Source organism: Zingiber officinale, chromosome 4B (genome assembly GCF_018446385.1).
Source record: "Zingiber officinale cultivar Zhangliang chromosome 4B, Zo_v1.1, whole genome shotgun sequence".
NCBI classification, from domain to species: domain Eukaryota; kingdom Viridiplantae; phylum Streptophyta; class Magnoliopsida; order Zingiberales; family Zingiberaceae; genus Zingiber; species Zingiber officinale.
This window is the reverse complement of record NC_055993.1, coordinates 66,395,978-66,408,557: the sequence shown is the minus strand read 5'-3', so window position 1 is coordinate 66,408,557 and position 12,580 is coordinate 66,395,978. Positions and strand designations below refer to the sequence as shown.

General features: G+C 37.8%; 1 long non-coding RNA gene across 1 annotated transcript; it reads left to right on the top strand.

Moving 5' to 3' along the window:
* Nucleotides 1–10,106: 10,106 nt before the first annotated feature.
* LOC121977583 lies at nt 10,107–10,846 on the top strand. The gene is made up of 3 exons (XR_006110945.1): nt 10,107–10,163; nt 10,265–10,429; nt 10,826–10,846. It is a non-coding gene; the product is annotated as an uncharacterized LOC121977583 (long non-coding RNA).
* The last annotated feature ends 1,734 nt before the right edge of the window (nt 10,847–12,580 follow it).

Here is a 12,580-nt window from a genome sequence, read left to right as displayed (position 1 = left end):
GGACTTGTAAAAGGATTACCAAAGTTACCTAACTTAGATTCAACCATATGTAATGCTTGTCAACAAGGCAAACAAACTAAATCAACCCACAAACAAACAAATCAACCACAAACTACCTCAATCTTAGAACTTCTACATTTAGACCTTTTTGACTCCCATGGAGTCAAATCTATAAATGGAAACTTATATTGCTTAGTAATTATAGACGATTATTCTAGGTTTACTTGGGTCAAATTCTTAAAACATAAAGATGAAACTTTTGAAATTTTTTCAAATTTTTGCAAACAGATTGAAAACGAAAAAGATATTAAAATTAAAAGAATTAGGAGTGACAACGGGGGAGAATTTAAAAATCACCACTTTAACAGTTTTTGTCTAGAAAACGGTTACCATCATGAGTTCTCATGCCCTAAAACCCCCAACAAAATGGAATTGTAGAAAGAAAAATAGAACCTTACTTGAAGCTTCTAGAACAATGTTAAATGAGTATAACCTACCTAAATACTTTTGGGCAGAAGCCGTTAGTACAGCCTGCTATGTCCAGAACAGAACAACAATAAATAAAACTCATAACAAAATGTTCTTCGAACTGTTTTATAATAAACAACCAAATATAAAATATTTTAAGGTATTTGGGTGCCCAGTTTTCATCTTAAATACAAGAGAACACTTAGGAAAATTCACCTCTAAAATTGAAAATGGAATTTTTGTAGGATATTCCCTAAATAGTAGAGGCTACAGAATTTACAATAAGGTTACCTTAAAAATTGAAGAAACTACTAATGTAAAGTTTGAAGAAACTAAACAAGACATAGGATCTACACAAACACCTGAGTTTGTTCCAGAAACCAACCAAACTCTAAGTCATGAAGAAGAGGAACAACATCAAGAGAATCAACCTCCTAGAACAATAAGGGTTAACCCAAATCATCCAATTGATCAAATAATCGGTGACCCAGACTTAAGAGTTCAAACCAGATCATCCTTTAGAAACCTAAGTCAAATTTCATTAATCTCAAAAATTGAACCCAAAACTGTGGATGAATCCCTACTAGACCCAGATTGGATAATAGCTATGCAAGAAGAACTAGCCCAATTTGAGCGTAATGAGGTCTGGGACCTAGTTCCACCACCTAAGAATAAGAAAATAATAGAAACAAAATGGGTATTCAGAAACAAACTAAGTGAAACTGGGGAAATTACTAGAAATAAGGCTAGGCTGGTTGCCAAAGGATTTAGTCAAGTTGAAGGACTTGACTATGATGAAACATATGCCCCAGTAGCCAGATTAGAATCCATTAGAATGTTACTAAGTTATGCAGCCCATAAAGGGTTCAAACTATACCAAATGGATGTTAAGTCTGCCTTTCTTAATGGACTAATAAAAGAAGAAGTTTATGTAGGTCAACCTCCTGGGTTTGAAAGTCTAGAACACCCTGATTATGTATTTAAGTTAAAGAAAGCATTATATGAACTTAAACAAGCACCCAGGGCATGGTATGAAAGGCTAACATGCTACCTAACATCTAAAGGATTCAAACAAGGTCAAATTGACCCAACCTTGTTTGTTAAATCATTAAATTCAAACATATTTATTGCACAAATTTATGTAGATGATATAATATTTGGTTCAACAAATTCATATTTTTTAGAGGAATTTATTAATCTAATGGAAAAAGAATTTAAAATGAGCCTAGTAGGAAAATTAACATATTTCTTAGGATTACAAATCAAACAAACAAATGAGGGAAATTACATTTATCAACACAAATACACTAAAGAATTACTTAAAAAATTCGGAATGAAAAATACAAAAGAAATAAAAATACCTATGGCAGTAAACACAATCTTAGATAATGACCCAAATGGAAAATCAGTTGACCTAAAATATTATAGGAGTGCAATAGGTAGCCTACTGTACTTAACTGCAAGCCGACCTGATATTTTATTTGTAGTTAGTATGTGTGCTAGATACCAAACTTGTGCTAAGGAATCCCACTTGACACAAGTTAAAAGAATTTTTAGATATCTTAAAGGAACAATAAATGTAGGAATTTGGTATCCTAGAACCAATAATTTTGAACTAATAGAGTATTCTGACTCAGATTATGCTGGATGTAAATTAGACCACAAGAGCACAAGTGGAGGATGCCAATTATTAGGTTCATCACTTGTTAGCTGGTTTAGTAGAAAGCAACATTGTGTTGCTCTATCTACAACTGAGTCAGAATACATAGCCATAGGTGAATGTGTTGCACAATTACTATGGATGATGCATACTCTAAAAGATTTCAACTTAAACATTACAAATGTAAAAGTATTAATTGACAATATAAGCTCAATTAACTTAACCAAGAACCCTGTGCATCATTCAAGAACTAAACATATTGAAGTTAGGCACCACTTTATCAGGGATCATGTTACTAAAGGTGATATTGAACTCAAATACATTGAGTCCAAATCAAATTTAGCTGACATTTTCACAAAACCACTCCCTGAAAGTGAGTTTAGCAACTTACGCCGAAAATTAGGAATGTGCTCAATAGACTAGAAATTTTAAGTTTCAAAATTGCTTTAAAAAATCACTCTTTCAAATTATAAGTCAAATTTGGTTGTTTTCAAAACTTTCCATTTTTAGATTTTCAAAAACAGTTTTGGCCTTAGACTAGTTTTGAATCCTTAGAAAGCATGTACCCATAAGACTAGTTTTTGAGCATCTCACCAACACCTTAGGTTTACCTTGCTTGTGTTTGACAAACATAGAAAGGGGTGAGATGCATAGGCCAACTGTCTGGACTTAAGATGCTTATTTCAGTGCATCAACATAAGTCTGGACGTTAAATACAATTCAGACATTAATCAGATTAAAGTTCATCAGTCAAGTCAAACACTGACTGGTTATAATTAACTTAATCTGACTAACCAAGTGAAAGCTAATATCTTCTGATAGTCAGTTAGTAGCTAGTTGGTTAGACAGCTGGTTAAAGTAAGTATCAAGTTCAGGGGGAGAATAAACTCAAATTTTGTATGTTTGAAAAATGCCTTTTAAAACCTAACCTATGTTTGAACATTGATTTACAAAAAGTTAAATTTAACTAAGTATTTGAAAAATGTGAAAGTTTAATCCCACCTAATTTTCAAACCTGATTTGAAAAATTAACTATTTCCAAAATTAGCCTTAAAAATTAATTTTGACAAAAATTTTATTTCTTGAAAAGTTTAATTTTTGCTTTGTTTTAAATCGAAGTTGAAAAATTTACCTTTTTGAAAATTAAATGTTACTTAAACATAAAAAGTAAATTTGAAAAACCTGTCTTGAAAATTCCTACACACTTGAAAAGTTAAACTTGATTAACTTTAACTTTTCAAAACTCAACTTGTCTACCCCAAGTCAACTCGACAATTTTTTTAACTTGGTGTTAAAAATTGCACTTTTATCTTTCAAATTTTGAACCAAACTTAGCTATCTTTCAAAATTTGATTACCTGTTACAGTAACTCTTCACTATGGTTATTTACCTTTGTTCATTTTTTTTGATGAATGCCAAAGGGGGAGGAGGGTTAGGTGGTTAAGTTAGTTAAGTTAGCTAAACCAATTTGAAAATACAAACTAACAAACTTTACAACCATATAAATGCATGTTGTTTTCTTGCATATGTTTTCACTAACTTAACCAGGTTGTCATTCCATCAAAAAGGGGGAGATTGTTGGTGCGGGTAGCACTAACGGTCTAACCCAGGTTTTGATGAATGACAAATAGGTTAAGTTAGTTGTGTTGTTGTCTGACACTTTGATCAAGTGTGCAGGAAAAGTCTAGGGATAGCTGGCGAGAAGTCCAAGCGGGTCGACGGGCTGACCGGACGCTTGGCGAGAAGTCCAGACGGGTCGACGGGCTGACCGGATGTCTGGTAGGTAAGCAAGGTAAGTCACTGGAAGGGAGTGACTGTGAGGACGCGTTCCCGAGAAGGGGACATTAGGCGTCGATCTGGCTTAGATCCATTTCGGATATCTAAGTCGAGATCGTGACTAGATTCCGGTCTCGGAAAGACGGAATCTAAGTCATACTCTTTTTAATTATCTGTTGAACCTTAACTGTGCTGACAATCTGTTTTACATGATATACATTTGCCTCGGACTAACTTTGTTTTGCAGGAAAGGAGTTGCAAGGGATCCAGGCGCCCGAAGGCGAATTTTATCCAGCCAAGTCGTGCCCACGTGGAGCATCTTGGTTTGGCGATTCGTCACCTCAGCCGGAAGGAATCCAGCGCCGGGCAACATATAAAAAGCCCTAGGCGGAGCTTGAAATCAATCAAGCGAGAACTCTTCTCTGCTGGTCTTGTTTCGGCCTGCGACGCCAACAAAGCTCCGACACTACGCTCCGTTCTTTTCCCTTTTGTCGGTATTTGTTTTTCAGTTTCATTAGCATTCCCTGTACGGTTCTTTTGTAATTATTATTCCGAATTGCTAGTGATTGCCCAACGAAAGTGGTCAAGGACCACGGGCCTTCGAGTAGGAGTCGTCACAGGCTCCGAACGAAGTAAAATCATTGTGTCTATTTTACTTTTCTGCTGCGTTTAATCTCTTGTTTTTTCGAATCGATATTCACCCCCCCTCTATCGAATCTAACGGTCCTACATTTAATGTGTACCTTAGAGAGTCTCTATTTGTTACCATTTCTCTAAGGTTATTGAGTCCAGTGATTACCTCTTTTAGCTTTGTGCATAGTTGAGCAACTATTTCTCCTTCTTTTAGTCGTAGATTACTTGTCTAATTTCTGAGCAAATCTCATCTTACTAGCTTGGCTTCCAAGGTTCCTTCATTCAACTCTAGGAACTTCTCTCAGAATTCTTTTACTGAGTTATAAGAGCTGATCTGGTTAACTTCTTGAGGTGGTAGTACTCTTAGAAGGTGGAACTCGACCTTTCCATTTGCCATTAACTCGACGATTGCTTCTTGTTCCAAAGGTATTCTTCTTTTTCTTCTTTGTTCTTGTCCTTGGATATTTCAAAATCATATTTAATTGTTAGTAAAATATCAAAATATGCTTTGAATTATACCTCCATTTTATGCTTCTAAAGTGTGGACTCCCCCTCGAACTTTGGTGGATAGATGTTTGATCCGGACATTTGCTTGTTGCTTTAGTTGGCGACTAGTTCTTCTAAGGTGGTTGGGCTCTAATACCAATTATAGAATTGGTTGATCAGCTAGAGTGGTGAACAACCTACAAATAAAAGTCAAACCTTTCTCTTGTTACTTACTTAGCAAGGACACACTATTGATTAGATAAAAATAACATAAAAAGAAATAAGGGACTCAAAATTTACTTGGTTTATAATTAGGGAGGTTACTAATCCAAGGCAGTGAAAGTGTACTAATAAAGCTCCTTCTTCGACAAAGATCGGAGGTGGAGAAACCCCTTATAGCAGTTGAACATACTAGAAAAGCAAATATAAGATTTGGAAATTAGGAAAAAATGTGATAATTAACTAAGAGGAAAAGGTCTCTATTTATAGCATTCTAGTCGAAATGACTATTTGTTGATTTAACACATTTGAATAGCCTCAAACACTTGAAGACACCTCCAACTGATTGATTCTTATCCTCATCGCAATGACTTCAATTTGATATGGTGTCATTGAAGGCGTGTCAGTTTATTGGAGGCACCTCAGTTGTGTTGAGCTAGATTCCAAGCTCATCCGCTCTGCAACGGCTCTGATCATCGAACACCCCTGAGTTGATTAGAGGAGCCTCAGGTTTTCAAATCAGCAGGGCTCCTTCAGTCAATGGGGGTGCCTCAAATGGTCAACTTTTGAGTTAACCATTTTCTAACTCCCCTTACTTTGGGTGATGTTTCGACCATCTAGAGTTGAACTCACCCCAACCCAACTTCGACCTTCTCCTTTAGTAGACTTTCTCCCAGCTTCTCATCCCTTAGATACACCGTGTGCATTCTTCTCAATCCACCGGTGTACTATTTAGTAGCTTCTCATCTATCGGATGCACCAAATCTATTGGCTCTCATCCTGTGTCATCCTTCTCGCTCGCTACGTGTCTACTCAACTTCTTGTGTTCCTAATGTTAGTGTGTGCACTTATATGCCAAGACACTCTTATGAATTTATGGATAATTATTTCATAAAGGCATTAATAATTTACTTTCTGTATGTTTATGATTAATGATAAAGTTTCATGGATTAATAAGTATATTAATCTAAAAACAATCCTTTATCGAATAGATATATAGAGGGGACATGGATATCTAGATCAACACTGAGTATAAATATGTAACAACCCGCCTTCTACTGACTAGGCTGTAAGGCCGGGGTTACATTATGCTAAGCTATTCTTGGGCTATCACTGAATATTAAGGTGCGAAAAAGCTGAACTAATTAAAACTCGCTGCTATTTACTATAAAATCTGGAAATTATACCAGAATATACTTCTGAAGTTGTACATATGCTAAAGAGGGGAACCTAAACTTTCTATTTGATCCAAAAACTAAAATTAAACACTTCTGGCTGAAATCAGACATTCCAATCGATCAGCTGATCGATTAGAGTTATTTGATCGATCCACTGATCGATTCAACGTGCTACTGTGCATGGAAGTCCCGTCTGGATCGATCGGCTGATCGATCTAGTCTGGCCAATCGATCCAGAGATCGATTCAGAGGCTCTCTGTTCGCAGGATTTAAATTCCCGATTGATCGGCTGATCGATCCATGACCGATCGATCAGCTGATCGACTCATCAGCTCTCTGTACGTGGTAGAACGCTTTCTATCGACCGGCTGATCGATCGAGGGCTCCTCAATCGATCAGCTGATCGACTCAATGGCGTTCTGCACGCGGGGACTCCTTCTAATCAATCAGCTGATCGATTGTTGACTCTTCAATCGATCGGATGATCGATTGAGTTTCTGATTTCTGCAGAAATCAGACCCAACCTCGTACAGAACTTTCAGAAATCAACTAAAACCCATCATTCTACTACTAGGCATGTCATTACTCATGGTTAGCTATCTAACATCCAAACAATAAGCAATCTAAGTATAACTTTCATGATTCAAGACACTTAACATCCTAAACTGTAGAAAAGCAACAACATAAAGAAATGCTAAGTTTTAAGGTTTGCTAGTTCTCCCAAAAATCTTTATTCCAGGTTCCTTCTCACACACATCTGGTTGCATTGCCCTCCAGCCTCCGCTAATCCATCTTCCCTTTACCTTTATCTGCAGTATAAGGAAAAATGAAACTATAAGCTTGGGAGCTTAGTAAGAACCATCTACCTCACAAAAATATGCAATCGAAGAAATCATACTTTTAAAAGATGCTATTCGAAATACATGCTGATAAACATGCTGAAAATACTAAAACATGGCATAAGAACATACAAGTCATGGCAATCAAGGACTGAACATAAAGCTATATGCTATATCAATAAGAAAACTAAACTGAAGCTAAGTTGTATTCACATATTTGGTTTGTGAAGTTGAAAAACTATTTTCATAAATAGGTGAAAATACTAAACATGCTGCTGATGGGCCCGGCAACTGTACTTGCTGTGCGCGCATCCCTAACTAGGCCCGAGGTAGCAAGTCCCGAATCTAGTAGGGTTACTAGGTTATCTAAACCTAGGGACGACTATGGAAGCCCAACCCAAGGATAACTGAAGTCCAGTACAGTGCCACTGATAAAGTAAAATACTGATTCATATCTATGATATCTTAACTTGCTCTTACTAGGTTATCTGAACCTAGAGGCGACTATGGGAGCCCACCCATTAGACCGTAGTCCCATATAACTGAAGCAAGACCATGTATGTTATTAAAATACATCTATGACATTTAACTGTACTATTAAAAATGCCTACTGTGGTATATGAATATCCTAGTCATTTTATCGAGCACCTAGTGTGCTCTAATTCTGCATATGGCTACACTAAGATCATAAAAGCGAACTAGTACCATAAAAGCATACAAATAGCTACTTATACTGCAGGTGAGGGGTTACTCACTTCCTGCGCTAGTTTTCTTACAAATATGATCGCTAGGTTTCCGGAGAAGATGATCTCTTCGGCGATCCTCTCACGTCTATGCGTTCTTCTCGCGGAGAGGAGCGTCCTCGTATCCAAGATGTTGCCGGAAGGTGCTCCTACGACCCTAGGGATGGAACCCTAGGTCACTTGGGCTTGTTGTGCCGAGAGGGTGCGGGAGAGAAGGAGGCGCCGGGTGAGGTTTGAGGGAAAAGAGAGTTGCCGTTTAGAAAATAATAACTTCTCTCTTAATTCCCTATTTATATTAAGTGGTCAATCCAACCCAACTAAACCTTAAATATGATTGTTCTCCCCTTCTTTCAGCACACCCCTGCTGGGGCCCCTGGTTACTAAAGTCATCTATAAGTCGTAGGGTTTGGTAGGTCTCGGGTTCAATTCCCGCTTAGGCTATTTTACGTTTTTACTTAATTTTGCTACTTCTGCTATTCCAAAAATTCCATAAAAATATTCTAAAATTCCAGAAAAATCATAGAATATTTCTAAAATTACTTTGAGAATTTTCGGGTGTTACAGAATAGGTCTAGATAGATCGAGGGATGGATATCCAAATTTTACTTGGGGTACCTTGAGTTTAGAGGTACACTAGACACGACTGCTTGAGAAGAGATCACATATTAAGTATAATTAGTCATTCCTTTTATGAACGAGTGTAACTGATATTTTAACTTGAGACCTTCATTTATTTTATGCATGGAGTTATGTACTTTGACACCATTAAAAGTAGTCTTTAATCAGATTATGATTAATACAGTTGTTGGATGTATGACAAAGCGTAGAGGGAATATTATTGAGTCAATATCTGATTCATCGATCTCTTAGATTAGAGAGTTAACATCCTGGCCGCTTGATAGAGATATTAGTAAGTCAAAATTTATGACCATGGGAGGAATGATTTATCATTCAAGAGGAGTCTATTATATCTTAGAAATCAAGTAAAATAATTAATTTGGTGATGATGCATAGTGCACCGAATTAGTTGGGAGGTAGGCTAGATGAAGAGATTGAATTATATGGTAATTAGTTCTTGGTAGTTTATAGTTCATGACTAATATTTTATCATGTTGGATAACTAAAAACTATTGTTAGAGTTACCTTAGTCTATGTATGGATTTACACCACTTTCATGTATAAACCTTGAGGGTTGCACGCATAGCACGTAGACATGAACATTATATATAATTAATTATTGTAGTGGATACTAAAATAAATTAATTTATTATTTTTGAATTAGAATAGTTATATTATTAATTAATTATGAAATATTGGAAGCTAGAACATATCAAGATCAAATATAGATTTATTTGATCCAAAGAAGATAGAGTAGAGTTAGTGGTAGCCACAATCATTGTGAGATCTCGAAAAAAATTTAATTAATAGGGTTATTTGAGAAATAGCCTTATAGAATTTTTCCGGAATTTTTAGAAATTTTCTAGGAAATTTTTGGAGCTCGTATGACGGGTTTTGAGGGGATCAATTTCAGGTTCGGATTAAGCTTGTTTGGGATACTCGTTTAATTAAGGAAATGTTTTATTTATAAAATCTTTTCCCTTTTATTTTCTTTCCCCAAACGGCGTTTGAGCATTTCCCCGAACCCGAGCCTTCTCCCCTCTCTGCCCCGATCCCCTTTGCTCACGCTGCCTCTCTCTCTCGCGGACGAATCGGAGGCGACGGGAGCGGAGCTTCTCCTTTGGCGATCATCTTCGTTCGTCGGAGCTTGCTGGAGCACGGCGGAGCCTAGATCTTCTTCGGCCGAGGGTTCTGTCCGGTGAGTTCTACGGCTGAGCGACGCCGACGAGGTGGCTAGGGCACGACAGGTGCGTGATCTGTGTCGTCCCTAGCCTATCAACCCTTCGTTCCGTCTCCACGAGCTGCTCACAGAGCAATCAGCGTCCTCTCAGCCGGATCGGGTTGTGCGACATCGTCCGGAGGTGATCGATAGAGGTAAGAGTTGTCGGGAATTTCATAGATTCAAGGTTTCTGTTCGATTGGGTTATGTTCCTCATTGATTCTTCTGTTCTGGTTAGGGAAAGGTATCGGATCAATTGTGCTGGATTTTTCTTGATTAGATCTTGGATCTCTTCCTTGTTGCTAACTGAGGTCCCGGTTGAAGGTGAGTTCTATTTGGAATTATGTGTTGCTTGATCAGAGATCATCATTTCATGTTGATATGTGATCTTTGTTTTGATTCCTTCTTGATCCTATTGATTCCAGTGAGGGGAGGTGAGGTTCCATTCTTGCTGTGGAATTGTGTTTGGTTCCGGCAGTAACAATCACCTCAATCCAGCATCAACAGTAGGTTCGATCTGCTCTGTTCTATTTGTGAACTTTCTGATTTCGGCAGTAAACCATCCAGCAACAACAACAACTGGATTTGAGGTAAGGAATAGGATAATTGATCTTGTTGTAGATCATGTTTCGGAGTTGAATTCTAGATGATCTTGTTCTAGATTGGAATTAGGGTTTTACTTAGTGGTTTATGTGGAGGGATTTTGATACATGTTGTAACTAGTTGTTAAATTGCGTAGATGTAATTGTGTAGAATAAATCCAATGAAATGGTTAGGGTTAGGGTAATTAACCCTAATCAACCGTTGGATTTCTAATCTAATTGGTGGTTAGGGATTAGGTAACTAACCCTAATCGACCATTAGATTTAAATTGGTAAGTTGTGATTGTGGTGATTAGGGTTTTGCCCTAATTTAGTTTTTAGGAATTTTATTTAGCTATTTCATTTGAATTTAGCTAAATAAAATATATATGTTGTTTGACACAGGACTCTGATTCGAGACGAGCATCTCGATATTGGATTAGGACTGGATTGTACCTTCTATTTGAGGCGGGTACCCTTTGACTTATCTTTTGATAATGTCTTATGATATGTGTAGCTTATATATATTTACTAGTGGTAGATAGTAGATTATTTCTTCCCTGGTCTTAGCTAGTTGATACCTATCACATGCTTCATCTGCTAGTTGCTTTACTTCAGGATTGGATATTTTATCTCTTGCCATGTGTATATATGTTCATAGAGATGCATATCTATAGTGCTTTACTCTACTGGATTAGTTGCTTTACATGTGTGATACATGCTCTTGGATTCATGATACTTACATCATTGTTATATGTGATGTCTTTGGATTTATGCTGTTTATATCATGGTTATATATATGCGTTTACCTTTTTGGCACCTACGCATATGGAGGAGGATACGTTCAGGTATGACATTCTGTAGCCGCATGCACCATATCGCATGATTGCATGCTGGGCGATGGACGACTCCATTATTGTTGAGCTCGTCGGCCGGCTACATGAGGGCATGCACACAACGTGTCTACTGCATGGGTAGTGACACAGCACTCAGGGTGTGTATGGCAGTTTGCTCGGTGGTGCACCGCCGGGGTGCTCATGGGTAGCACGATACAGCGGGGTTGCAGCCGGGATCCCTCCGCGTCATCGCGTACCGGGAGTTGAGAGCATTGCGCTCCCTCACTATGTTTGAGGTAGGAGGATAGGTGTACTCCGACAGCATCCCGTCCACTCGGTCACTCTTCAGGGGTAGTGATGGCAGAGTGCACGGTGTCACAGCCCTACCCACGCGGTCTCACCATTGTGTGTGAGATGCTAACTGGCGTCGGGGTGACCATGTCATATTGCATTATATGCACAGATTGCATTTATTGTGATTGTTGCATATTGGATGATGCACTTGGGTGACTGCATATGATTGACATGCATACAGGATACATGCGTATTTGTTCTGACTATCTTTATCTGTGTATGTCCACAGTCATTCGCCCAAGCCTCGCAGGTGAGTACAGTTTATTTCAGTTATGCATTTCTTATTATTCTTACTGTAAACTGTATTACATGCTTCTGGTTACTCATTACAGTTTATTCAGCTATGCATACCTGTTATATTGTTAGGAGACTGTACTATAGGTCCTATGGTTTAGGAGACTGTACCTTAGGATATTACTGGTAGTTATATGTTGCTGTACATATCTATTGGATTACTTGCTGAGTTCTTTGAACTCACCCCGTTGTTACTATTTTTCAGGTTGAAGCCGTCAGGAGAGATTCCAGTCGCTAGCCCCATTATCGCGAGGATTTTCTTTGTCGGATTATATTTTGCTTGTGCATCTTATATACTTGTATTGTGGGTTTGTATTGTGGACTTTACATTGAACATTCAGGTTTGCTACTTTTGTTTTCCGCTGCGGTTGTATTTTCATTACTTCGTGGATTTGTTTTCTTCGTTGTAGTGGAGTAGGTTGTTTACATATATCTTCGAGGTTCTATATCGTCTTTCCTTATTAAACTGCGTGGATTGATCATATATTATATCTGTGTGGAATGTTGAAATAAACTGCGTGGTTTGTTTCTTAATTGTATTGTATTATTCCGGCCGTGTGTGGCCGAGGTATAGAGATATATGTATACTGAGCTGTCATATTGTCCGCCGTACAGGGGAGATGCTGCCGAAATTTCTTCGGACAGGGACTACCTGGGGCGTGACAATTTATTTGGT